This window comes from Chrysemys picta, chromosome 11 (genome assembly GCF_011386835.1).
Source record: "Chrysemys picta bellii isolate R12L10 chromosome 11, ASM1138683v2, whole genome shotgun sequence".
NCBI lineage: Eukaryota > Metazoa > Chordata > Testudines > Emydidae > Chrysemys > Chrysemys picta.
The window spans coordinates 38,511,546-38,537,162 of NC_088801.1; the positions used below are offsets into that span (position 1 = coordinate 38,511,546).

The 25,617-nt window shown below is 41.8% G+C and overlaps 1 protein-coding gene across 1 annotated transcript in view; it reads left to right on the plus strand.

The window, feature by feature from the left end:
• The window catches only part of MYO3B (myosin IIIB), a 285,486-nt gene that overhangs the window by 44,482 nt on the left and 215,387 nt on the right, over nt 1–25,617 (plus strand). The window lies entirely within an intron of this gene.

Below are 25,617 nucleotides of genomic sequence, written 5' to 3' on the forward strand. Positions count from 1 at the left end.
TCTCTTTCTTTCCTCACCTTTTGGTTAGTTAAGGACAAAAAAAAAAGGGGACACACATCTTTCTTGGATAATATTTCCTACTTGAAAGCTCTAGCTTTTCTTACTTGCAAATGGATCCACCATGTATTCTGTCAGGTTTCAGAGTAGCAGCTGTGTTAGTCTGTATCTGCAAAAAGAACAGGACTACGTGTGGCACCGTAGAGACTAACAAATTTATTTGAGCATGAAAGCTTATGCTCAAATAAATTTGTTAGTCTCTACGGTGCCACAAGTACTCCTGTTGTTTTTCATGTATTCTGTGACATTCCCATACACCACAATGAAGAGACTCAGGTTATTCTGCTCTTTGTAGTGATTCTGAAATATTGTCCAGCTGGCAGTCTGAGTTCTGCACATGTGGAAATGGAGGGAATATTGCAAACACGAACTATAGAAGAAAACTCTGTTGATAAGTTAAGTAGCGAAAGAGCCAAAAGAAGGAATCTCAGTTATTAAAAATGAAATATTTGATAGTTATAATAATAAAAGAGGAATGCTTAATAAAGTCTTTTGCTGAACAATTCGGTGGAAGGTTTGAATCTATCAGAGCTTAAGTTGTCTCATACTTACTGGCTGTATGGAAAACATAGTCCTTAAGTCACATTAAAGGGCTAAATTCTGCCATGAATGCATGTGGCTCATATTGACTTCAATGTGAGCCCTGTGTGCATGACTGAGGGAATAATTTTACATTTCCAGGTCAAAATGTTATCATGTGATATGTTTTTGCTGTGGTAAGGTGCAGGCTTGGAAATAGGTGCTAAGTTATGAGAGCCTTGTAAGTACCCAGATAAGCAGAAATATACCAGTACCTCGATATAACGTGACCCAATATAACATGAATTTGGATATAACGCGGTAAAGCAGCGCTCCGGGGTGTGTGTGTGTGTGTGTGTGTGCGCACTCCGGTGGATCAAAGCAAGTTCAATATAACACGGTTTCACCTATAACGCAGTAAGATTTTTTGGCTCCCGAGGACAGCGTTATATCGAGGTAGAGGTATATGATATTTTCTTTGTTCTCTTTGCTTGTCTTATATGAAGAGTAAAGGGAGTACAGATGCTGGTCAGAGGCAGCAAGGAAGTATGGTCTAGGGCTTAGGGCACTAGCCTGGGACTTGAGAACCTACATTCAATCCCCCGTTCTGCTGCAGACTTCCCCAGGCAAGTCTCTTAGGGTCAGATTTCCAAAGGCATTTAGGTGCCTAAAGATGCAGATAGGCACCTAGTGGGATTCTCAAAAGCACTTAGACACCTAACTTCTATTGATCTCACTAGATATCTATCTGTATCGTTAGGAGCCTAAATACCTTGAAAATCTGATCCTCACTCTCTCTGTGCCTCAGTTCTTTTTCAGTAAAATGGGAATTATAGTTCTTTCCTGCATTGGGCGGGGGCTAGGGGGGAGTTGTGAGATAAATACATTAAAGCTTATGAGACACTCAGCTATTATGGTGATTGGCAGGGCATATAAGTACCTAAGACAGATAGAAGCCATTCTGAGACATTTCTTCTTGTTCTATTGTACATAATGGGGGTGTTTCTAGTCTTAGGTTGTTTGTGGGATTGACTAAGGGTATGTCTACACTACGAAATTAGGTCGAATTTATAGAAGCCAGTTTTATAGAAATCGGTTGTATACAGCCGATTTTGTGTGTCCCCACATAAAATGCTCTAAGTGCATTAAGTCGGCGGACCGCGTCCACAGTACCGAGGCTAGCGTCGACTTCCGGAGCATTGCACTGTGGGTAGCTATCCCATAGTTCCCGCAGTCTCCGCCACCCATTGGAATTCTGGGTTGAGATCCCAATGCCTGAATGATGCAAAACAGTGTTACAGGGGGTTCTGGGTACATGTCGTCAGGCACCTCCCCCTCAGTCAGAGCAACAGCAGACAATCGATTCGCGCCTTTTTACCTGGGTTACCTGTGCAGACAACATACCACGCCAAGCATGGAGCCCGCTCAGCTCAGCTCAGCTCAGCTCAGCTCACCGTCACCATATGTCCTCTGGGTGGGTGCCGGCAGATGTGGTACTGCATTGCTACACAGCAGCAGCTAATTGTCTTTTGGCAGTAGACAGTACAGTATGACTGGTAGCCTTCATCGGCGATCTGGGTGCTGGCAGACGTGGGGCTGGCAGACGTGGGGCTGCATTGCACACAACAGCAGCCCCTTGCCTTTTGGTAAAAGATGGTATATTACGACTGGTATCCGTCATCATCGTACTGCAGTGGCTGTCAATCATGGGCACCTGGGCAGACATGCTCAGTCCTATCGAACTGTCTTGACGATGATGGCTATCAGTCGTAGTATGCTATTTTCTGCCAAGCACCCAGTATTTTCTGCTAAGCACCCAGAAGATGCCGAGGGCTATCAGTCATGCTGCACCGTCGTCTGCCAGCTTAAGATATAAAAAATAGATTTGTTCTGTATTCATTTGCTTCCCCCTCCCTCCATGAAATCAACGGCCTGCTAAACCCAGGGTTTTGAGTTCAATCTTTACGGGGGGACCATTCTGTGTGACAGTTATTTGTGTTTCTCCCTGATGCACAGCCACCTTTGTTGATTTTAATTCCCTGTACTTGTACGCCATGTCGTCACTCGCCCCTCCCTCCCTCCATCCATCAGATACTAGTTTCGCGCCTTTTTTCAGACCAGACGCCATAGCACTGGGATCATGGAGCCCGCTCAGATCACCGCGGCAATTATGAGCACTATGAACACCACGCGCATTGTCCTGGAGTATATGCAGAGCCAGGACATGCCAAAGCAAAACCAGGACCAGCCGAGGAGGCGATTGCAGCGTGGCGACGAGAGTGATGAGGAAACTGACATGGACATAGACCTCTCACAAGGCACAGGCCCCAGCAATGTGCAAATCATGGTGTTACTGGGGCAGGTTCATGCCGTGGAACGCCGATTCTGGGCCTGGGAAACAAGCACAGACTGGTGGGACCGCATCATGCTGCAGGTGTGGGATGATTCCCAGTGGCTGCGAAACTTTCGCATGCGTAAGGGCACTTTCATGGAACTTTGTGACTTGCTTTCCCCTGCCCCGAAGCGCCAGAATACCAGGATGAGAGCAGCCCTCACAGTTGAGAAGCGAGTGGCGATAGCCCTGTGGAAGCTTGCAACACCAGACAGCTACCGGTCAGTCGGGAATCAATTTGGAGTGGGCAAATCTACTGTGGGGGCTGCTGTGATCCAAGTTGCCAGGGCACTGAAAGACCTGGTGATATCAAGGGTAGTGACTCTGGGAAACGTGCAGGCCATAGTGGATGGCTTTGCTGCAATGGGATTCCCAAACTGTGGTGGGGCGATAGACGGAACCCATATCCCTATCTTGGCACCGGAGCACCAAGCCACTGAGTACATAAACCGCAAGGGGTACTTTTCAATGCTGCTGCAAGCCCTGGTGGATCACAAGGGACGTTTCACCAACATCAACGTGGGATGGCCGGGAAAGGTACATGATGCTCACGTCTTCACGCATTCTGGTCTGTTTCAAAAGTTGGAGGAAGGGACTTTCTTCCCGGACCAGAAAATAACTGTTGGGGATGTTGAAATGCCTATAGTTATCCTTGGGGACCCAGACTACCCCTTAATGCCATGGCTCATGAAGCCGTACACAGGCAGCCTGGACAGTAGTCAGGACCTGTTCAACTACAGGCTGAGCAAGTGCCGAATGGTGGTGGAATGTGCATTTGGACGTTTAAAAGCGTGCTGGCGCAGCTTACTGACTCGCTGAGACCTCAGCGAAAAGAATATCCCCATTGTTATTGCTGCTTGTTGTGCGCTCCACAATATCTGTGAGAGTAAGGGGGAGACATTTATGGCGGGGTGGTAGGTTGAGGCACATCGCCTGGCCGCTGATTACAGGCAGCCAGACACCAGGGCAGTTAGAAGAGCACAGCAGGGCGCGGTGTGCATCAGAGAAGCTTTGAAAATGAGTTTTGTGACTGGCCAGGCTACGGTGTGAAACTTCTGTTTGTTTCTCCTTGATGAACCCTCCACCCCACCCCCTCACCTGGTTCACTCTACTTCCCTGTAAACCAACAACCCCACCCTCCCATCACCCTTTGAGCACCGCTTGCAGAGGCAATAAAGTCATTGTTACTTCACATTCATGCATTCTTTATTAATTCGTCACACAACTAGGGGGATAATTGCCAAGGTAGCCTGGCATGGGTGGGGGAGGAGGGAAGGAAAAGGACACACTGCAGTTTAAAACTTTAACTCTTATTGAAGGCCAGCCTTCTGATGCTCAGGCAATCATCTGGGGTGGAGTGACTGGGTGGCCGGAGGCCCCCTCACCGTGTCCTTGGGCGTCTGGATGAGGAGGCTATGGAACTTGGGGAGGAGGGCTGTTGGTTACACATGGGCTGTAGTGGCGGTCTCTGCTCCTGCTGCCTTTCCTGCAGCTCAACCATACGCTGGAGCATATCCGTTTGATGCTCCAGCAGCCGGAGCATCGACTCTTGCCTTCTGTCTGCAAGCTGACGCCACCTATCATCTTCAGCCCGCCACTTGCTCTGTTCATCCCGCGATTCAGCTCGCCACCTCTCCTCTCGTTCATACTGTGCTTTTCTGTAGTCTGACATTGACTGCCTCCACACATTCTGCTGTGCTCTTTCAGCGTGGGAGGACATCTGGAGCTCTGTGAACATGTCATCCTGAGTCCACCGTTTTCTCCTTCTAATCTTCACTAGCCTCTGTGAAGGAGAAACATTTGCAGCTGGTGGAGAAGGGAGAGGTGGTTAAAAAAAGACACATTTTAGAGAACAATGGGTACACTCTTTCACGTTAAATTTTGCTGTTCACATTACACAGCACATGTGCTTTCGTTACAAGGTCGCATTTTCCCTCTTATATTGAGGGCCTGTTGGTTTGGTGTGAGAGATCACTCACGCAGTGCCAGGCAACAGATTTCAGCTTGCAGGCAGCCATGGTAAGCCACAGTCTTTTGGCTTTTTTCACCTTCTTAACATGTGGCAATGGTTTCAAACAGTAGCGCCCTCATTTCCCATACCAAGCACCCATTGGGTTGGCCATTTAAAATGGGTTTGCAATGTAAAAGGAGGGTCTGCGGTTCCCGGGTTAACATGCAGCACAAACCCAACTAACCCCCCCACACACACCCAATTCTCTGGGATGATCACTTCACCCCTCCCCCCCACCACGTGGCTAACAGCGGGGAACATTACTGTTCAGCCGAGCAGGAACGAGCACCTCTGAATGTCCTCTTAATAAAATCGCCCCATTTCAACCAGGTGACCGTGAATGATATCACTCTCCTGAGGATAACAAAGAGTGATAAGAAATGGATGTTGTCTGCATGCCAGCAAACACCGGGACCATACGCTGGCATGCTTTGTTATGCAATGATTCCAGACTACGTGCTACTGGCCTGGCGTGGTAAAGTGTCCTACCATGACGGACGGGATAATGCAGCCCTCCCCAGAAACCTTTTGCAAAGGCTTTGGGAGTACATGAAGGAGAGCTTTCTGGAGATGTCGCTGGAGGATTTCCGCTCCATCCCCATACACGTTAACAGACTTTTCCAGTAGCTGTACTGGCCGCGATTGCCAGGGCAAATTAATCATTAATCATTAAACATGCTTGCTTTTAAACCATGTGTAATATTTACAAAGGTACACTCACCAGAGGTCCCCTGTGTGCCCTCAGGGTCTGGGAGCACGCTTTGGGTGAGTTTGGGGGTTACTGGCTCCAGGTCCAGGGTGATAAACATATCCTGGCTGTTGGGGAAACCGGATTCTCCGCTTCCTTGCTGCTGTGAGCTATCTACATTATGTTCATCCTCCTCTTCCTCGTACCCCGAACCTTCTTCCCTGTGTGTTTCTCCAGTGACGGAGTCATAGCACATGGTTGGGGTAGTGGTGGCTGCACCCCCTAGCATGGCATGCAGCTCCGCGTAGAAGCGGCATGTTTGCAGTTCTGCCCCGGACCTTCTGTTTGCCTCTCTGGCTTTGTGATAGGCTTGCCTTAGCTCCTTAATTTTCACGCGGCACTGCTGTGCGTCCCTGTTATGGCCTCTGTCCTTCATGGCCTTGGAGACCTTTTCTAATATTTTGCCATTTCGTTTACTGCTACGGAGTTCAGCTAGCGAGCAGATCCCATACCTCCCGTTCGGTCCATGCTGGAGCTCTTTTGTGATCCTGGGACTCCATCACGGTTACCTGTGCTGATGAGTTCTGCGTGGTCACCTGTGCTCTCCACGCTGGGCAAACAGGAAATGAAATTCAAACGTTCGCGGGGCTTTTCCTGTCTACCTGGTCAGTGCATCTGAGTTGAGAGTGCTGTCCAGAGCGGTCACAATGAAGCACTGTGGGATAGCTCGCGGAGGCCAATAATGTCGAATTCCGTCCACAGTACCCCAATTCCGACCCGCTAAGGCCAATTTTATCGCTAATCCCCTCGTCGGAGGTGGAGTAAAGAAACCGGTTTAAAGGGCCCCTTAAGTTGAAAGAAAGGGCTTCGTCGTGTGAACGTGTCCAGGCTTAATTCGATTTAACGCTGCTAAAGTCAACCTAAACTCGTAGTGTAGACCAGGCCTAAGGGGTATTGTTATCTCCACAGAATTTTCTGGAAGTGCATCAGCACAGTTGCCATTTACAACTAGTGATATAACGGTACCATGGTGTTCAAGACATTCTCAGTACAAGTGCTGCAAACAGCACGGTAGTTACTAATTTTGTTAACAAACCCTGTATAAGAAACCTTATTATAAACCTAGGAAATTGGTATCTGGAGAAAGGCTAAACTGCTATTTCAGCTGGAGGTCACCCCATGGTTTTCAGCCATAGCTCCTCCTTTTCTGTGTAGCTTGAGAGGTCTTTATCAGAACTTTTCTAAAGCTTAAAAATGCTCCTTTTGGTTCTAGGATGGACAAAGCTTCAGTTCTTATTGAACCAAAAGTTTTCTTACCCTTGTGAGAGTTCCGTATAATCTTTTGGATACTGCCATCATCCACTGAACTGGGGATACAGAATGCTAAGGTCTTCATGGAAAGTGTACTGCCAGATACCCGTATAATCATTCTGTTTTTTAAATCCAATCTATTAAATTATTCACACAACAGTGTGAAAGTTAAGGAACGATGTGGGTTAATGTGATAGCCTTTTACTTATGAGGGCTGGTGAAATAGGTCTTAGTTCCATGGGAAATGAGTTGTGTTGTCTCAGGCTCTGGGATTTCAATATTTTGTCACCATTAAAAAGCCAACAGTTTGTCACAGTTTGCAGCTATTAGGTGTATTAAAGTCAGGACTTTGTACTGGCCAAGCTGGGGCAGGAACCTTGCACAGAATCCAATCCCTGTGAAAAGTGGTAGTGGCAGTGGCCAAATTCATCATTGGTGTAATCCACTGGCTTAAATGCAGTTGTGCCAGGGATGAATTGACTCAATAATGTGTTGCTGATTGTAGGGTGTAGTAGTGGCTAAAAGAGCAAAGAGAGAGAGGTGTGTGTGCTTCTAAAGCCACATAAATACATCCATTAATTATTTCCCTTTTAGACCTAAATGGCTACAATCAAAATAGTATTTGTGTGGCAGATCTTAGCATTCATATGAGAGCAAAATGAGGGCCTGATTCTCCACTGCCTTACACCATCAGTAGTCAATTATACATATCCGCAGTGGTGGTAAAATGATATAAAGTCAGAATTCTGCACTCAGACTGGGCGATAGTGTTTTACATCCACATGGTACTCACTTTGTACAGGTATATTATACAAGATGCAAGGCTTTAAGAATGTAAGTTCTTCCCATTATAGCTTACCTAAAACTCTTTCTTTAAACATTAACACTCTGGTCTATACTATTTGCTATATATAATTTCTTAGGTGAATTACATTGGCAAATATATAACAGTCAGTGCACGATGAATTAAGAATGTATTCAATAGATTTTGCCTTTCTTTTTTTTCTGTTCACCAATTTTCCACAAATAGATTGTGATTTTAGCAGATGCATTCGTTGTGCACATCTATTTACTGAATAATTTTAGCAGGTAATTCAGGGTCTGTAGCTTGTTCATGGGCAGTTCACTGTCAGTCTTTGATATTCAGAATTTCAGCAGTTTGGATAGGACACAGGCATGTGCTACACTGCTGTTTCTTGATTTGATAAGAGTCATTCTTAGACTATGTTTCTAGTATGAATACTTGCGATTGCAAACATTAAAAAAAATCTTTTATATAAATATTCTGCAACATTTGCTTAAAATGTGCAGTTTCAGCAAGCATTCCTGCCAGTAAACCCGTTTGCTAGAGCATTCGTGGAAAGTGAGCACAGATGAGACGTGAGCACAATCAAAATGAATTAGCTGAGAATTGTACATGAATAATCATGGAAACATGTTGGTAGTATTTGCTCAGCTCTGATACTAGCCATTCCCTTTACAAACAGCTTTTGTCTTTTGTATGCTGGGGTGTCCTGTGTTCTGCTCTTTGACTTTTTCAGAATTCTAGTACAGAACAGAGTTGCCTGCCAGATTTGTTTAGTAAATCCATATGTAGCCCATTTCATGCATTATATGCACATAAGCTATTTTAGTCAACCAGTTTCTAAAGTAAATTGTTACTGTTCAGAATCCATTCCATAAGTAAGAGCAGACTGCTAAGATACAGTAAGTGCCATTTTGTTTTGCTCCAGTGGAAAATTTCATGCTGACAAGGTCAAGCCCTGCACTCAGACTGCAGTCAAGTGATGAAAGGCACATCCTACACAAGGAGAGGTGGTAGATGGATGCCCACTAACAATTGTCTATTTCAACACAATTGAGCATTGGAAATGCAGCATTCTGGTTAGATTTATAGGGCTGTGCTTGGCTGTACATATTCTGCTTTGCAAATAATTGAACATTAAATATATATATTTTTTAGTATGTTGTCAGAATGGTTACCATTTAAGCAAGAATTCCTAAGAAACTACACTAGATAATGGCATAGATTGTAGTTGTCCTGAGGCAGTTACACTTTAAACAAGAACTTGTCATTAAATACAGTAATTAATAATGTTAAGGAGATTCTCGCTACTAAGCAATGTAAACTAGAGGTTATAGTGGAGAAAATGAGGCATGGCTAAGTTTGTGTTGTGCAGAGAAGTACTTGTGAATTTGAAGGCTGGATGGAAAAATCAGTGAGTTATAAATACTTAGCCAATTTTCTGCCATTCAAGCAAAAGAACAGCTTCTGCTAGGTTGATAATTTACATGTAATATTGCTTTGCAATAAGACATTTACTTTTCTGATGTTTTTATATGATTGATTAATAGACTTTGTTATGGAAATAGAGTCTTAGGATAAAAATAATTGAGATAATCTAGGGGTTAAATTGCTTGATACAGACCTAGCTAGTGACATTTTCAACATATATATCCACATCATTAACAGAGGTTGCTGAGAGGCTACTGATGCCTTATTAGATAAGGTTTAGATAGATTACCTGCAGTACTAAACAATTTATTGAGCAAAGAAAATAGGCTTCCAATACTGTATAGAAATGAAACATGACAATTATTTGAGATTCTCTGTAGCCTTGGAAACAATATGGGAGCAGTGACATCAGCAACAATTATGTACAATTTTTATCTTTAGTTTATCACCAAGGTAACCAGAGCAGGTTTTCCTGCTTGAAATTTTAAGAATGCCTTGGTTCTGTATAAAGCAAGCATGCATGAAGCATACATTTAGAAAATCTGCTCAAATAGCATTCAGTTTCCCTTTTAAAACGGTAAGTGTTTGAGTCAGGATTTAAATTGTGGTCCATCAGGATTTAAATTGTGTAAACTCATCTTTTTTTTTTCTTCCACTGTAGCAGCTGAAAACAAATAAAGACTTAGCGGTTGTTTTGAATGCTCTAAATACTGGAAGGAAGAAGAACATTGCTTTGCTTTTGCTTTAGCTGATCTTAAACAACGAATATGCTGTTGATATTTTTTTCAAAGAGCTGTAGGGCAGAGATTGCCAGTTGCACCCCAGCATCCTGGGAGGATTCACCCCCTGGGGAGAACACCTGGTGTTTTCATTGCTGCCTTCCCTTAGGGATGTCACCAAGGGTTGGCAGCTTTAAACTGAATAATGGCTTCACAGGAGACCCACCAGTCAATGCTGCATGGGGAATACATTGGATCGGTGCATCCCCTAGGTTACCTGGCCAAAGACTCTTCCTTGATCAACATCACCCACTTTTAAGGCTCAGCTGGCCAGCTGTGGGCCCCCATGCATCTTGCTCAGCTTCAGTCACACTCCAGGTAAACTTTCCATTGCCATGGGCCCTCAGATAGGTGGTGACTGAATCAAACCCATAGTATAGAGTAGAAGATCCTGCAGTTTCTCTGCTTGTCTTCATGGAAGAGAGATAGGGTTCGGACAGGAGACACAACACAGAGAGAGAAAATATTCAGACCACATGGTTTTTCATCTACCTTTGATTGGATATGACAGAGAAGCATTTTAATAGCAAGAATGAAATAGTCCTTATCCATCGTGATCAAATGATGGTTGTAAACACCAAGCAGCAAAATGTGCAAGGGGCTTTAACTAGGTGAAGCTCTGGAATAAACTCTGAAGGCAAGAGGTTACAGCCATATCACATTGGCTACTTATTGAGGAGTCTTTAAGTGGATTTAGATGCCTAACTTCAGGTAAAAAAAAAATGTAAATTTTGGCTACCAGGTAGGGTTGCCAACTTTCTGATTGCAGAAAACTGAATACCCTTGCCCCGCCCCCACTCACTCCATCCCCCTCACTCTTTCACTCGCTCTCCCCCACCCTCGCTCATTTTCACTGGACTGGGGTAGGGGTTGGGGTGTGAGAGGGGGTGCGGGCTCCAGGATGGGGCTGGGAATGAGGGGCTTGGAGTGTGGGAGGGGGCTCAGGGCTGGGGTAGAGGGTTGGTGTGCAGGACAAATAGGACCAGAGAAGATGTAAGTGGGAGAGAAATGGCAGGTTTTGTTTTGCCTGACAGCCTGACTCTAGTATCATCATTTCTACACTGAAGGACATCATACTCTCTTTTGCACCGTACCTGCAGAAAGGGAAAATATTAAAAATGATAGGCCAGCATGTTTGACCATGTGGTTGTGGCTTTACAACTATAGTCACATGTTGAGGGGGGGGGAGAGGTTATGAGAACTCTGTGAGCTGGAAACATGGGTCAGAGAAAACCCTGTCATACCCTTTGAAAGGTTGTAGCATATAATCATCATCTGTGCCACCCTAGCTCTGCTAGCCCGTGGGAAGTGAGATGGGGACATGACCCATTCCTTGCCCTTTTCGGGTGAGGTTAGCACCCAAGTTTGCACTAGCCTCCAGCAGCCCTAGTACCAGGAAAGTTTCAGAATCAAAAAATTGGTGTAGTATATTGGCCTTCCATCACTATACAAGGCTAGAAGAAGGAATTTTATATTGTGCAACTTAATTTGGTAGAACTGGCCAGAATGCATCTCCTAGGTTTCTTTCTTTACAAAAAGTTAATAGTTTGTAGATTATCACAGATTCCCTCTTATCAGACCTCTCGCATATTAGAAACAAGTGTAGAGAAGAGATGTGCTGAATTACAAAAGGATAGCTTTATTTGGCTAGTTGATGAACCATGGTGTGTTGCCAGCATGCAAACACATCAGACTTTTACAGGCAACATCTGCTTGAACTGTATGGGGGAGAAAAAGCCAGAAAACATCTTGCAATGGAAACAAAAGCAGAGATCCAACCTGAGGAAAGTGGCTAAACATTAAAGAAAATTTAATACTCAATCTGTATAGTTAATGTCGTGCATCATGTAATGTGGCCAATCAGAGGTCATGGGAGGAGCTGCCAGTCATTTCTATCATGGGTGGCACTTCCTGCAGTGACCGGTCTCTCAGGATGTACAGTCTATTGACCATGGCTTTGCGAAGGCTGTCTGGTGGTGGTGTAGAAGCACCACCCAGCTGGAGCCCTACTGACCCACGTTCAAGTCCCTTAAGTTGTTTGGCTCTCCAAGGAGTACTCGAACAAAGGAGGGAAGATAAGATTTTATAGCCTAAGGTGATAAAACAAGTAGAAGTTATCATTTCAGGCCTGCTTTATATGTCATAAACATGAAAAAAGGTCACAAACCCATTTCCCCCTGGCTTTGCAGGACATCTTTAAAGGGAATGTAACTCAACTGTGGAGAATAGGCACCTACCTGGTGCATAGAAATCTAATAACATTTTCTGGTGGTTTTAAGGTAAAAATGCTGCAGTAGTTCAGGATCCCGTCTTGTGCGTGGATGTTTGCTGTAGTGGAAAGCCTTTAAACAGACAGTATTGATGATATAAAACAATTTATTGTTGGATTGTACAGGTGGTTTGTGATATGGACTGATGTCCAATAGTTACTCCTGTCCTCTTGTACATGAAAGATGAAATTCTGGCCCCAATGAAGCCAATAACAAAACTCTATTGACTTTATTGGGGCTGGGATTTCATTCAATCTCCTTCTCTTGGCTACCACCTCTGCTCCCATGGTTTGAACCATGATCTCTTTATGATTCTCAAATATACTTCTCTACTCCTGCCTCTTGCCCTCTGTCCAGTCTCCCCTGAGCTCCCTCTCAATCATCCACCACCATCACAAATTCATGCTCTCAAAAATTGGGATTCTTATAACGTCCCTTTGCCTACCTTCTTTATCTCAGTTGAAGACTCTTCCCTCTGTATTTCCCCAGTTCACATCCTTGATTTGTCTCTCCCTAGATCAAATCGCTTTTTAAGTCCTATTACTCCTTCATAGGTAGTATGACCTGTGTCCACACTTTCCACTGCTAAAGCCACACTTTGATCATATCACTCTGTTTTGACTACTGTAATCTTCTCTTTGACAGTCTGTCCTGCTTCTCACCTCTGATAAAATCATCTTACCCACCCATCACCAGAGGTGCTGAAACGAGAGCTGCTGGCGGTGCTGCCTCAACCCCTGGCTTGAAGTAGTTTCCATTATATACACGGTTTACAGTTCGGTTAAATGGCTTGCAGCACCCCACTATACAAATTGTTCCAGCACCCCGGAGCACCCCCTTCTTGAATCCCTTCATTGGTTTCCTTTCTTGCTATATAAAATTAAAGCACTTTGTCTTTGCCTTCTGCCTTAGAGAGTTTATAATCTAAACTGATAGGGAAGACAAAGGGAGGTAAAACTGAGGCACAGAAAGGTGAAATGATTTACTCAAGGTCACACAGGCAGGTTAGTGGCAGAGCTGGGAATAGAGCTCAGGTCTCCTGACTCCCAGTGTAGTGCTCTATCTATTTGACAACACTGCCTCCCCAAAACAAAAGCTGTTTTTCTCCTTTACATTTCTGGTTCCCTCAAATCAAGAGGTCAGTGGCCAACAGGCTTTGCAGGACCAGGGGGTCAGTGGCCAACAGGCTTTGCAGCCAGCTCTGGTTCAATTGTATAGTATCGCTAATAATTCTCAGGTTTCAGAGTAACAGCCGTGTTAGTCTGTATCCACAAAAAGAAGAACAGGAGTACTTGTGGCACCTTAGAGACTAACAAATTTATTAGAGCATAAGCTTTCGTGGACTACAGCCCACTTCTTTGGATGCATACAGACTGTATCCGAAGAAGCGGGCTGTAGTCCACGAAAGCTTATGCTCTAATAAATTTGTTAGTCTCTAAGGTGCCACAAGTACTCCTGTTCTTCTTTTTAATAATTCTCATTGTCTCATGCTCTCTGCCCTTGCATTCTCCCCTCCACTATAGCTCAAATTTCATCCTTCACTTATTTTCAAAATATTTCAGATACCAGAGACTTGTCTGAAATCATCACAGGTAATTTGATCAGATTATGCAAAAGAATCCAATCATATTTTGCTACCTCTGGACACAAACAGATTGCTAGCATCTTACTATTTGCAGATCAGGTGCCTGGAAATAAAGTTATTCTGGTATTTGCAAACTGTTAAATAACATCCAGCAAAGCTCTGATCATAAGATTTCAAAAACTAAGCATGAAAGCTGGATGAAGTTTTCCGGATGTCTGAAGCTGCTTCCTTTCTCTTGCCAGTAGTTGTGACTGGTGGATTCTTACAGAGCTGCTGCTCTACTGCATTGGGGATATGAAAAAGGCCTGTTGTGTCTAAGGTAGGCTCAATTCCTCCTGAAGCTCTGGGGAGCACAGCTACTGCAAAAGCTTTGGTGAGAGTGCAGGGGATGGCCAAACACCTTTCCTTCTCCTCCCCATCACCTTTGCAGGAGGTTAGTCCTAAAGTAATGTTAACTATGCAGAGTTCTTGCACTCCTTGAGCACAAGATTCACATTTTGCATGGTCCTGTGCTGGGGGTGGGGGAGGGAAGGAAGGTTCCTTGTGCCCTCTCCCTCCTTTATACCCCTGTGTCGGGGCCAAACACATTCTCAAAGATGATGATAAGAGACTGGATTATAAATGTGAACATGCATTAATCTGCAGCATTGCAACAGTGCTGTGAAGTCTGCCACAGACTGTCTCACCTTTGTAAAACCCTTTCTGTAGAGCTAAAAGCCAAAGCTAAAGAAAGGAAAATGTCTGTTTAAAAAATAAACCAAACAACTTGAGATTCCATTGCTGGGAGATGAAATACACAGGTGGGCCTGATTATAGCTCAAAATGTTCCCTGGTTATGGCGTGTGCAGATCATGATGTGAGCACCAAGAACTTTTGTCAATAGTAGCACAAAAACCATTTGTCCCATAATAAGCTTTCATTGGTCAAGGACAATGTTCCTTTTTTCTGGGTCTCAATACATGCGCTTAGTTACAAGTTGAGCTACATTAGGTTTATGCACCTACATGCCCACAATTACATGTAAATTGCTGATTTCATCTTTACATGTATCACATTTTATTGATGACTTTTCTTTACAGCCAGTCTTGTCAGTGGAAGTTTTGCCACTGACTTCAGTGGGATAAAGATTGGGCCCCTACATCACTTTCAAAATGCTGCACGGTGGTGTTTGGGATGAAAACCAGCAAGCCCCTATTATGCTATTGTCATTCAAGCTGTATGTGACTTCTCTAGGTATTCTTCGTTTTAAAAATTTGAAGTGAATGCACTCTTCATGAGAGTGAGTGATCGACAACTCTGGTGCAAGCAAGGTTTATTGTGGGCAGGCATTGTAGAAACCTTTTCACATAGTTCAGCCATTGAATTTGTCCTGTGACCCTTCTTATCTCAGTCCCCAACCTCTTGTGAATGGAGACAGCCAAACACAGCGCACTGCACAGTGCTTTTGTGTTGTGTACTATGAGTTGGCACAGGCCCACCTCCAGAAGCTTTGATTAGCTAAAGATGGGGGGGGGGTCACCACCCTCCATAGTTTCTGGAGGGACTGCCCACCATTGTATCTTATCTAATACATTTTTTAAAAATGTAACCCTGTTACTATTCCTTTTGGTAGACTTTGCTTCCCTTCCTTCTATTCCGTTTTCTTTCCTCTCAGACATCATGGTGTAATTTTGTGTATGTAACCTCTATGCCCTAGCTCTCCTACCCACTCCTGTGCATTTTGTTTTCACTTGTTGTGTCCTGATATTTTTTTTTAGGACCCAATACTGTTACCTTTGACCACACAGAACAGTATCTCACTCTGTAACTAGTCCCATGGACCAGTACTCCATCTGAGTAAGGATGGCGGAATCGGGCCCTTAGATTCCAAATTGTTCAAGGGAGGGAATAGCCTTTACCTTTAAAGTACCTAGCATAATAAACAAACAAATAAATAATGGAGTTGGTCAGCAATTTTTTTTCAATAGAACCATTTTTTGACCAAAAATAGCTTATTGAATAAAACAAAAATTTTCATGGGAAGATTTTGGTTGATGTATGCTGGGTTTTTTGATGAAAAAAATGGAAACTGAAGACCTGAAAATCCTGGCTTTGCTGTGGTAGTGTCAGCAGGGCCCCTTCATCTGCTGGGGTGGGAGGGAGGAGATTATTCCCTCCTCTGGGACAGACCTCAGACCTCCTGAGCTTTGGAGAGGTGGTCATGGAACCTCAGCAGATAGCTCTTGTGTTCATGGTCCCTGCCATCCCAAGCAAGGGCAAATCACAACATGGGAGCGGAGTCGCATGGTCCCCACGTGGGGTGTGCTTAGGCTTCTGGATTGCCTTAATCTGGCCCTGCTAATCTGTGCTCTTCCTCCCCATCAGAAAAATGATTTGTGGCTGCCCAATCAGTATTCCTTCCCTTGACCCTGCTCATTTGCAGCTCTTAGTCTGAATGAACAGAGGCAGATCTGCTCTGCATCACAGGAAAGTACTGCTGTCAGCCACGTGGCCCCCGTCGGGGCTGGTAAATAGGCTGGAAATGAATGTGAGTTTTGTGGTACACAAAGAACTCAGAATGGGTGTCCTTATGAACCCACTTGCCAGATTTTCACCTATGGATTCTACTTAAGGCATTAATTTCAGATATAAATATTGGAATGTTTTAATAGTCTAACTACAGAATTGCAATGTCTGGACAATACTGTATGTATTTCAGTCAGGCGCAAATTTCCTTCTTTGGTAATTGGCACTCTCCTCTTTGCAAATTCACAAAGCCATGGTTTTAATAGAAAAGCAAAATAATACATTGCAGTAAAGATGTGAACTGATTAGAAATAAAAAAAAATCTTTCACAATACTTCCCCAGTTTCAATTCCAGCTGTTAATTTCAGTTGCCCCTTAACTTTCAAAGATTTTCATGAATAAATGAAATGCCATCCCATAACCATAAAGTTATTAGGTTAAATATACATTATGAAGCTTACCCATTGAAAAGCAAAACTCTATTTATTCATCTGCATCTGAAGGTTTCTGTGAAATATAATACTTGTTTCTGTCTGAATGAAGCTAGAAACTGAAACTGGAAACGGAAAAGTAAATGACAGAAATAAATGATGCCTTGTCAGGTCCTGCAAAAGGCTAATAAAACCTGTGCAGCTGCCAAATCAGTCTGAAACCAGTGGCCTGTGAATTGCAATGTTCAAGGGAAAAAGTCAAAGATAATCCAGATGTTCCCAAGCAGAACACTTTGCCATACTTTAACAGCCATGTTTCTAGTCTGTATGAACTTCAACATTCATATAATTGAGTTTATTTTCTTAAATGTTTCTTCTGAACGTTATGATTTGACCTTCAAAATAATTTAGTATGCTAAATGCATACAAATTTGCACGTATCATTATTGCTTTATAAGTGACTCATGATTTGTTATACAAATACTGCTTTGAAACACTGGGCTCGATACATGAAAAAGAATCTCTTTGGCCCCCTCCTTATATTCTTCTTGAAATGCTTTTCTTCCAGTGATTTATATAGTGCTTCTTGAAACTTGAAAGATGTTTTCTGTATAATTTTGAAACTGAATTTATATGTCGACATAGGTTCTTGCTCATTACTATGCCAACTGCCAAAAAATGTTCATGGTTGGAGACTTGCCAACAAATCCTGATTAAAATTTTAGTTTTAAAAATCTGTTTGGTATCTTATTCACTTGTTTTTCTTTTACAGCTGCAGGAAAAAAAAATCTCCAGCTGTCAGTCAAAACCTCACAAGCCAGCTGGAGTGTCTAATCGTTAATCTGGTTTTTTTGCTTCTTCAGTGGTGGTGAAAAAATATAGCCTGAAATCACAAAGAGAAGAGGGCCAATGTGGCTTTATGATTCTCACAAAGCTCCCAGAGTATTATTTGTTTCTGGGAAGTGAAAAGAAAACAAATGTCCAATTTATATTTTAGTGCATCAGGAGAAAGAATGAAAACTCAGGAAAAAAATACATTCTTTCTACAGTCTTTTCAGCAATAAATACTCCACAATCTTATCAGTATATTTGTCTATTTAACTTGCATCTCGAAATATACATATTATATTCCATGGGACTTGGCTCTGACTTCAATAGCATGCGCACAACGAAGTGTCAGAGTGAGAGTCCCAGTGGTGGAGGAAATATCTGCTGGTTATGGAATTGTAATTAAAAGATAGTGAAACATATCAAAGCATTTTACTTCCAGTACTGATATTCTTAACTGATTCTGTTCTGTCAATATCTTTTGGTCTAACTTGAGGGCAGCCATTTCTTGTTTAAATGAAGGGAAATCCCACATGATTTGAAATGGCATATCTTTACTGCTCGGAAGTGGCGATGATTTGGAATAATTTAAACTGAATGTTTTTGTTTTCTGCACATTTAACCTTCATATTGGACCAAAAATCACCCAATTATTTCCATATTGGGGTCCTGGAGACCCCCTAATATGTCAAAATTGGGGGGGGGGGGGAACACATGGGATGCATTTAAAATGGACTTTATTGTAGCCAGTGAACTAATAAACTATGAGCAAGTTAAAACTTCCCTAGATTCAGAAGCACACTACACAGTGCTTGAGTTGGGGTCTAAGGGTATGGCTACACTTGCAGCTGTACAGCGCTGTGAGTTAAACCCGCCCTCGTACAGCTGAGTAGGGAAAGCGCTGCAGTCTGTCCACACTGACAGCTGCCAGCGCACTGGCGTGGCCACATTTGCAGCTGCATTGGTGCGGTGCATTATGGGCAGCTATCTCAGCATTCATGTGGCTGCAACATGCTTTTCAAAAGGGGTGGGGTGGAGTGTGACAGCGAGTGTGGGGGGAGAGAGAGTTTTTGGGGTGCTGAGAGTGTGTCAGCACCCTGCCTTGCAAGTTCCGACCCCCTCCCCCGGAGCTGAGGGAGACTGTGCAGGGTTGCTTTCTCTCTTGGGCATTACCCATTGCTAGTGGGAACGCCATCTTTATCAGTTTGTGGCTAGTAGGTTTAGTCTACTGGCTGTAAGATGCTTGGTAAATTTTCAATCCTGGTATGTGGGTGGTTGGGGTACAGACAGGCATAAGAAAGGAGCATGGGTGTAGCCTATAGAAAATAGTATTCAGTGAATATATAATTTGAGAGATTTCAGTCAAATAATTTTCTCAACAAATACTTTTTTGCAGTCTTCACTTAGCTCGATAGCTGGCCAAATACTATTTGTTGAATGTATTATTTAATAAATAGATGTAAAAACCATCAGATAATAGTTGTAACAAATATATTTTACTGCTATGTGACCAGCTTTTTAGTAGGTTTCATATTTAAAAAGAATTAAATTCAAAGTGGATTGATAATATTTTAATTAAATACAGTGCACAATTAACAGGACACAACTGTTGTATTCCTTTAAATTTTAGGGCACAGGGCTTTAGGGTGATTAGTGGCCCAGGAGGTGTTCAGACTGGTTATTAGGCTTAGTTTGGTTTAGTGGCTGTTGGAGAAATTTTTCAAGCCATTTGACAAATCACACTAGATTAATTATGAGGACAGCATGTCTTGCACATTTCTTGTCATTATGATCTCCTCTTTGACCTCCCTATGTGACACCCAGACATAAAAGTGCCCTGGGGCCCTTTCAAATGTATTGTGACTAAGGCAGTGGAGTGGGAGATCTTTTGGGCTTGAAAAGGATACTCATTAGCTGTGACTGACTCTCTAGCCAGTCCTGCTACCTCAGGACCTGAATCTGTAAATGTGTATTTCTTGGCCTAGGGCCTCAGGCAACTCCCATTAAAGTCTATGGAAAGTCTGCCATAGTGCAGGTACTCACTCCTACTGTGAGCAGTCTGGTTAATTTCTGTATGACTATACAGAATAGTAAGTCTTTGCAGGGTCAGACCTTAAGCCTCTATGAGAACTTGTTAGGTGTAAATTTCATTCAGGTATTTATCTATTTTCATACAAGCCATTTGTATTATGTAACCATTTGTGGAAGAATCTCATTATTACACATCATTAACTTCACTTTGTTTATAGACAGAAAATTTCACCTTAGGAAATAGGTGTATATGTATCATTTCAAGTGAAATCTGTTTAAGTATAAACCTGGCAAATATCAACATAAATATTGTCTCTGGTTGTCTCATTTCAAACTGTTGTAAGAAATTCACAAGAAGCATGTACCTGGTTGTGTTTGCCAGAGCCTGTTCACAGTGACAGGTGTTGATGCTCAGCTGCTAATTCCCCCATTAGAAACAGTGTGGCAGGCTCTGATGATACAATCTGTTCACTTGAGACTGGTTCTGGTTTTCCTTTTAAAAGATGTTGCTAAATTTATTGAAATTTTTTTTAAAAGTGCATTTTGCTTTTCAAACATTTTTAATTTGTCAAAAAAAGTATTTAAAATCTGAAGCCATTATTTTCCTTTTGCATATTATAAATCTATTAACTATGAGCAGTAATTAGGCACACGGCTTAATTTAAAGGACAAATGGTGCTCACTGAACCACGTTGCTGGTCTGATTGTGGTAAAATACCCATTTGGTTTTACCAGCTGTGACTTTGGAGGCAAACTGAATGACAGAAAACACATCAAACTCAATGGATTAAAACATTTCCAGCACATACTCCCTATTACTGATCATTCAGAATCAATTCTTCTCTGGGGCTGAGCTTGCTAATGTCTTCATGTTCTAAGGAACATTTTAAAAACGTGCTGTGTGCGTATATAGGTTACCTTCTGTATGGGCTCAAGGCAACAGTCCTCACTCATCAAAACTCCCACAAAGTAAGTACAACAATCAGACCATGGAAGGCAGAGAATGCAGTGAAAGGAGGACAATATCCATCAGCAAAACAATGATTCTGCCTAAGGAAATGGAACATTTGGTATTGGTCTAATTATAGAATTAAGGACTAGGGGAAAAAAGGCACAAACTTGGGAAATAAATGGTTGATCACCCTTCTAGCATCAGAAGAGAACCATTTTCACAGTGCATTTAGAAAGGCCTAGCTATGCCAGCTCATGCACTGAACTTCATATCTACTTCTTGCAATTATCCATCGCTTATATTAGAAAATAAGCTGCTATTGTCCTTGAGCTCCTTGTATATGGCAAGGATGATTGAATTGGTTACATGTGCTCTTTTTGAACAAGAAGAATTGCATAAGACGCATCAGCAAGTTACTAAGAGATGGATATTTAGCTTTTTTATGAATATGTGCAAAATGCTGCAGAAGTTGCCAGATACTAATGAAGTCCAATGACATCAGCTGATGTAAAGAGATGCCATCAGTAGAATAACACATGTTGGATATAACATAATCTTGAGACACAAATGACCTTAGATAGATTCCTGTTTGGACCAAAGTACTAAGACAAGTGCTGTATTTGGCTGTGGTTCAACACATGATAATACAGTATGCACTATATAAGCTATTTGATGCAGTCACTTTATATTTCATACATGCAATTCCAGTGTTATAAATCAGAATTTTTAATTGATCATTAGTTTCAGATTTCAGGAAAGTTACAGTATTTTCAAAGGAAAACCAAATTCTTGGACATTTACATATCCCTGGATATTAACCTATTTTCATGTGCCTAACACTCAACATTTGTCTTAGGAGTTTGTCTGGCTGCCTTTTCCAGGAACCTTGGCCTCTTCAGATGCACCAAGATCCGTGGTAATTCCCACCTCCACCATACAATGCAGTGAAACCTTTGTCCTAATTAAACCACATTTTGTCCTATCTAACTTTGAGACCTGCAGAGTGCCTTTCCACAGGATGGCAAGATCTTGTCCTATATATTGAACTGTCCATAAAAACTCTGTAGGAATCCTTGGTTAGTATTGTGTGTTCAAGGCCAATCTAATTCTGAAAAGGAAAAGTAAGCTAACACACTATTTTAAAAGGCTTGGAAGGCCATCGCTTAGCTTCCTCCAGCAGCACCTGAGCTGCTACAGCCTCAGGACTGATCAGGAGATATTTGATGACAACGGAGTCACTTAGAACTACCTGAATCCTCTTGGGGTAGGACAGACAGGGGACAAGGTGCTTCTGAAAAGAAGAAAGAAAGAAAGGCATCTCTCTGGGAAAAGGGAATGCCAGAGTGTTGCTTATGATTTTGAGAGGGGGTGGCCTTACCAATGCTAGAATTTTCTTTAAAATCTCCTTTTAGTGAGCTCACGAGGGGAGCTTCAGCCCAAGGATGGCAGCAAGATATTAACACAGTGAGTTCTTAACGTCATCTGCATTCTTAATGCCATGATATGGTGCAAAGAGTTGGAACAATTAACATTACAGTATGTTTATACTAGTTTTTAATTTGAGTTCAGTTAAATTGGGATTAGTGTGGCACAAGTGAGGTTTGTAGTGCCGTGAAGCAACTGAGGCATCACCAAGAGAAGCTAAGCAAATTGACGCTCCTGTCACCCAAGAGGAACAAGGGAGCCAGATATCCAGGCAGTGAGGGATAGCTGAAAGAGCCAGAGTTCCAGTTTACAGGGGGGGGAAATGCAGGTCTGGGCATAGGAGGTATATCCCTAAAGCTAGGATGATGATTACTGGAAAAGAAAACTGCCAAGCACTTGAGAAATCCCATTTGGGAAGGACTTTTCTTAGTAAATGTATTGTTATTAGAATTGTTACAATTGTATTATCTCTTATTGTAGCATAACATGACTCTCAGTGAATTGCATTACATGTTAATCAGCATGTCCTATACCTTATTTCAGCTGGTATTTTATTTACTCCTGCATATGTGGCCATTTGTAGGGGAACCCACTGAGTGCTGGGTGTCCATAAATCTCCAATAATTGGCATGCCTACACTTCTTGGCTTCATGGCTTATTATGAGGTTACCACGGCTTCCATAGAATCAGAATGTAGAAGGCTATAGGGGAATATAACATTATCCTTAAGTAACACAGCAGATTTGATTTAACTTCAGTGGCAAGTGAATTGGCTTTTTTCTGAACACACATGAATGCAGAGTGGACAGTAAGACTGGGTTCCAAACTTCATTCAATGTTCTTCAATATTGTGATTTTAAATCAGGCCTTAATGTTGCTTAAACATTCTTTGGTTATATTCACTAAAGTCAATTGCTAGACTCTCTGTGCAATGGATCAAGATGCAACATTTCATCTACTGGGTAATTTAAATAGTAGAAGCATATAAAGGTATTAATAATACATTGCACTTAAATAGCATCTTCCATCAAAGGATCTCAATGTGCTTTACAAACATTAATTAAATTTAGCCTCTTAACAAGCTGGGGTGGGTAAACAGTATCATCCCCATTTTACAGAGAGAACAACTGAGACCCAGATTACGAGACTTGCCTAAGAACACAGAAGTCTATGGCAGCACCAGGAATTGAATCCCGGACTTCTGGCATCCAAATCTGTGATTTAACTATAAAACCACCTTTCCAGCATAGCCTAGATGATTAGAGAGAATTTAGGAATAACACCAAATTCTTCCATGAACAGATACAGAAATATTAGGCTCAAGAAACTGTCCATAAACTCAGGGACTCATTAGTTACTTTATAAGTGTCCATGATTTATGATTTGGTGGATGGAATATTGAGAAGCCAATAAAAGAAGAAGCAGGCGCCTTTGATGCTAGCATAATCTGATGTCTATTTGTAGGGATCATTCTGTTTTTACATGATTTTCCTTTAGCCAGAAAATAATCAATTGACTAACTGTATTCTCACAGGCAAATCAACAATAACATTTGGTTCACTGGTCTGCTCTTCCATTATGAAATCCTACCTGGGTCCATGATAACATCTGCAACATGGGATGTATTAAAGTGTAAATGTTTTACCCTGTGGTTTCTTTATAAAGCATCTTTTTAGAATATTCTTAGTGAAATAATGCTATGGAACTGACACTACCTCTGAATTACATTCTTTAAATTAAACCCCATTATTACCTTCATGAATATAATCAGATGCTAGACTTCGAGAATAGTATCTAAAAGAACATGCAAACAGTTCTTTATTAGCTACATTACATAGTTCATGAATACTAGCAAAACTTTTGAAAAAACCAGGCTTGACTTTTGAATTTGCAATGAAATTCCAAACTAGGGAGGTTTAACGGCAAACATTCTGCAGGCAGTAGGAATATGCTTTACACTGAGATACCGTAGAGATGGGTGCTATTATCAGAACTTTGATAGTCAGATAAAGCAGTGTTCCTGTAAAGTAACAGTAGGTGGAGTCAAAAGTGAAATGACCAGAAACATACTTGTTGTAGGCCACTCTGAAAGTACATTGGAGAGAGGCTTGGTTTTATCTGAAGTGCTAGCCATTGTTCATTAGAAAAAGAGATTTTTGAAGCTTGTCTCTCTTTCAGATATAGTCTTGTTTCTTCATGTATCTCTGTGCTTTGTGTTTGAATGTACAGTTACAGATTCTCTGATGTACACAAAGATATGAACATGGTTAATGGAAGACAGGACTGAAATATTAGTGCCACTGAAAATAACCCATCACATATTTATTCTAATGGTAAATTTGATAAATGATGTGCACCTCAAAACATTCTGAATTTCTTTACTTTGTGAAGAAAATTACACTCTCGGCATCTTCTGTAACAAAAGAGAAAAATAATAACATATTCAGCTCAGACAATGTGACAACCTGCAATGAAACGAGATGACTGCATTTGTTTTGAATAGATACAGATGAATGAAAATGGTCTATTTATTACAAAGCCATATTGTCTTTTTTTAAACTATGTTTTGATTTTTTTGGACTAGTAATTGTTAAACGGAGCTACTATTTGAATGTACATGTGTGAGAAATTCAAAGACTGCTAAACAGATCAGTACAAATTTACATTGTGTTTATGTTGCTTACTCTTTGTTTTCCAAAATGTTTCCAAACCATGTCTGGTTGTAGAGTGTGGCCCTGAATTAAATGAGTGATATTCATAATGCAATGTAGAGACTATTCATGACTATTTGGTATCAGATTAAGCTAAAGTATGTGACTATTTTTGCCAGTTCAGTGTGTCCTCAATTACATTAAAACACAAATTAGTGAAGTTTTATAACAGACCTTTCTTATGTTTACTCAAACATTTTTGAAAACTTTAATTGCTTGAAGAAAGCTATGGAAGATAATGACCCAATGTGCTAGGCAGGAAACTTTGTTTTGTTTTTACTAGACATGGGCCTTACTCCATGAAGTTTGGATCTGGAAGCGGAGCCAAACTTACCCAAAGTTTGAGGAGTTCAGATCTGTTTTTCTGGTCTAGATCCTTCTAATGGAGATGATGTTAGTCACCAAGATTGTATCCACGTCTGAATTTCCTCAGTGTTCAAGTGCTTTGGATTTGATGTTCCACTATGGGCCAATATTTACTTATCTATATAACTTACTGTAGTATTCAGTGGGGAAAGTAGTTATATGACAACTAATATATGGCAGCATATTTGTTATTTCTAAGACTCTGGAGAGACAAGATGGGTGAGGTTATATCTTTTATTGGACCAGCCTCTGCTGGTGAGAAAGATGCTTTCAAGCCACACAGAACTCTTCTTCAGGTCTGGGAAAGGAACCGAAGTTTGTCCAATAAAAGATAATACCTCACCCATCTTTTCTCTCTAATATCCTGGGACTGACATGGCTACAACTACACTGCATTCAACAATGTAAGCGTCTGGATGCATTCTTATGGAAATCTCTGTTAATATGTAATGTAAGAAGTAATGAGTGGAAAATGTTACTACAAAATTCATATGCTACATTTGTAATAGTTTTAGTGCTC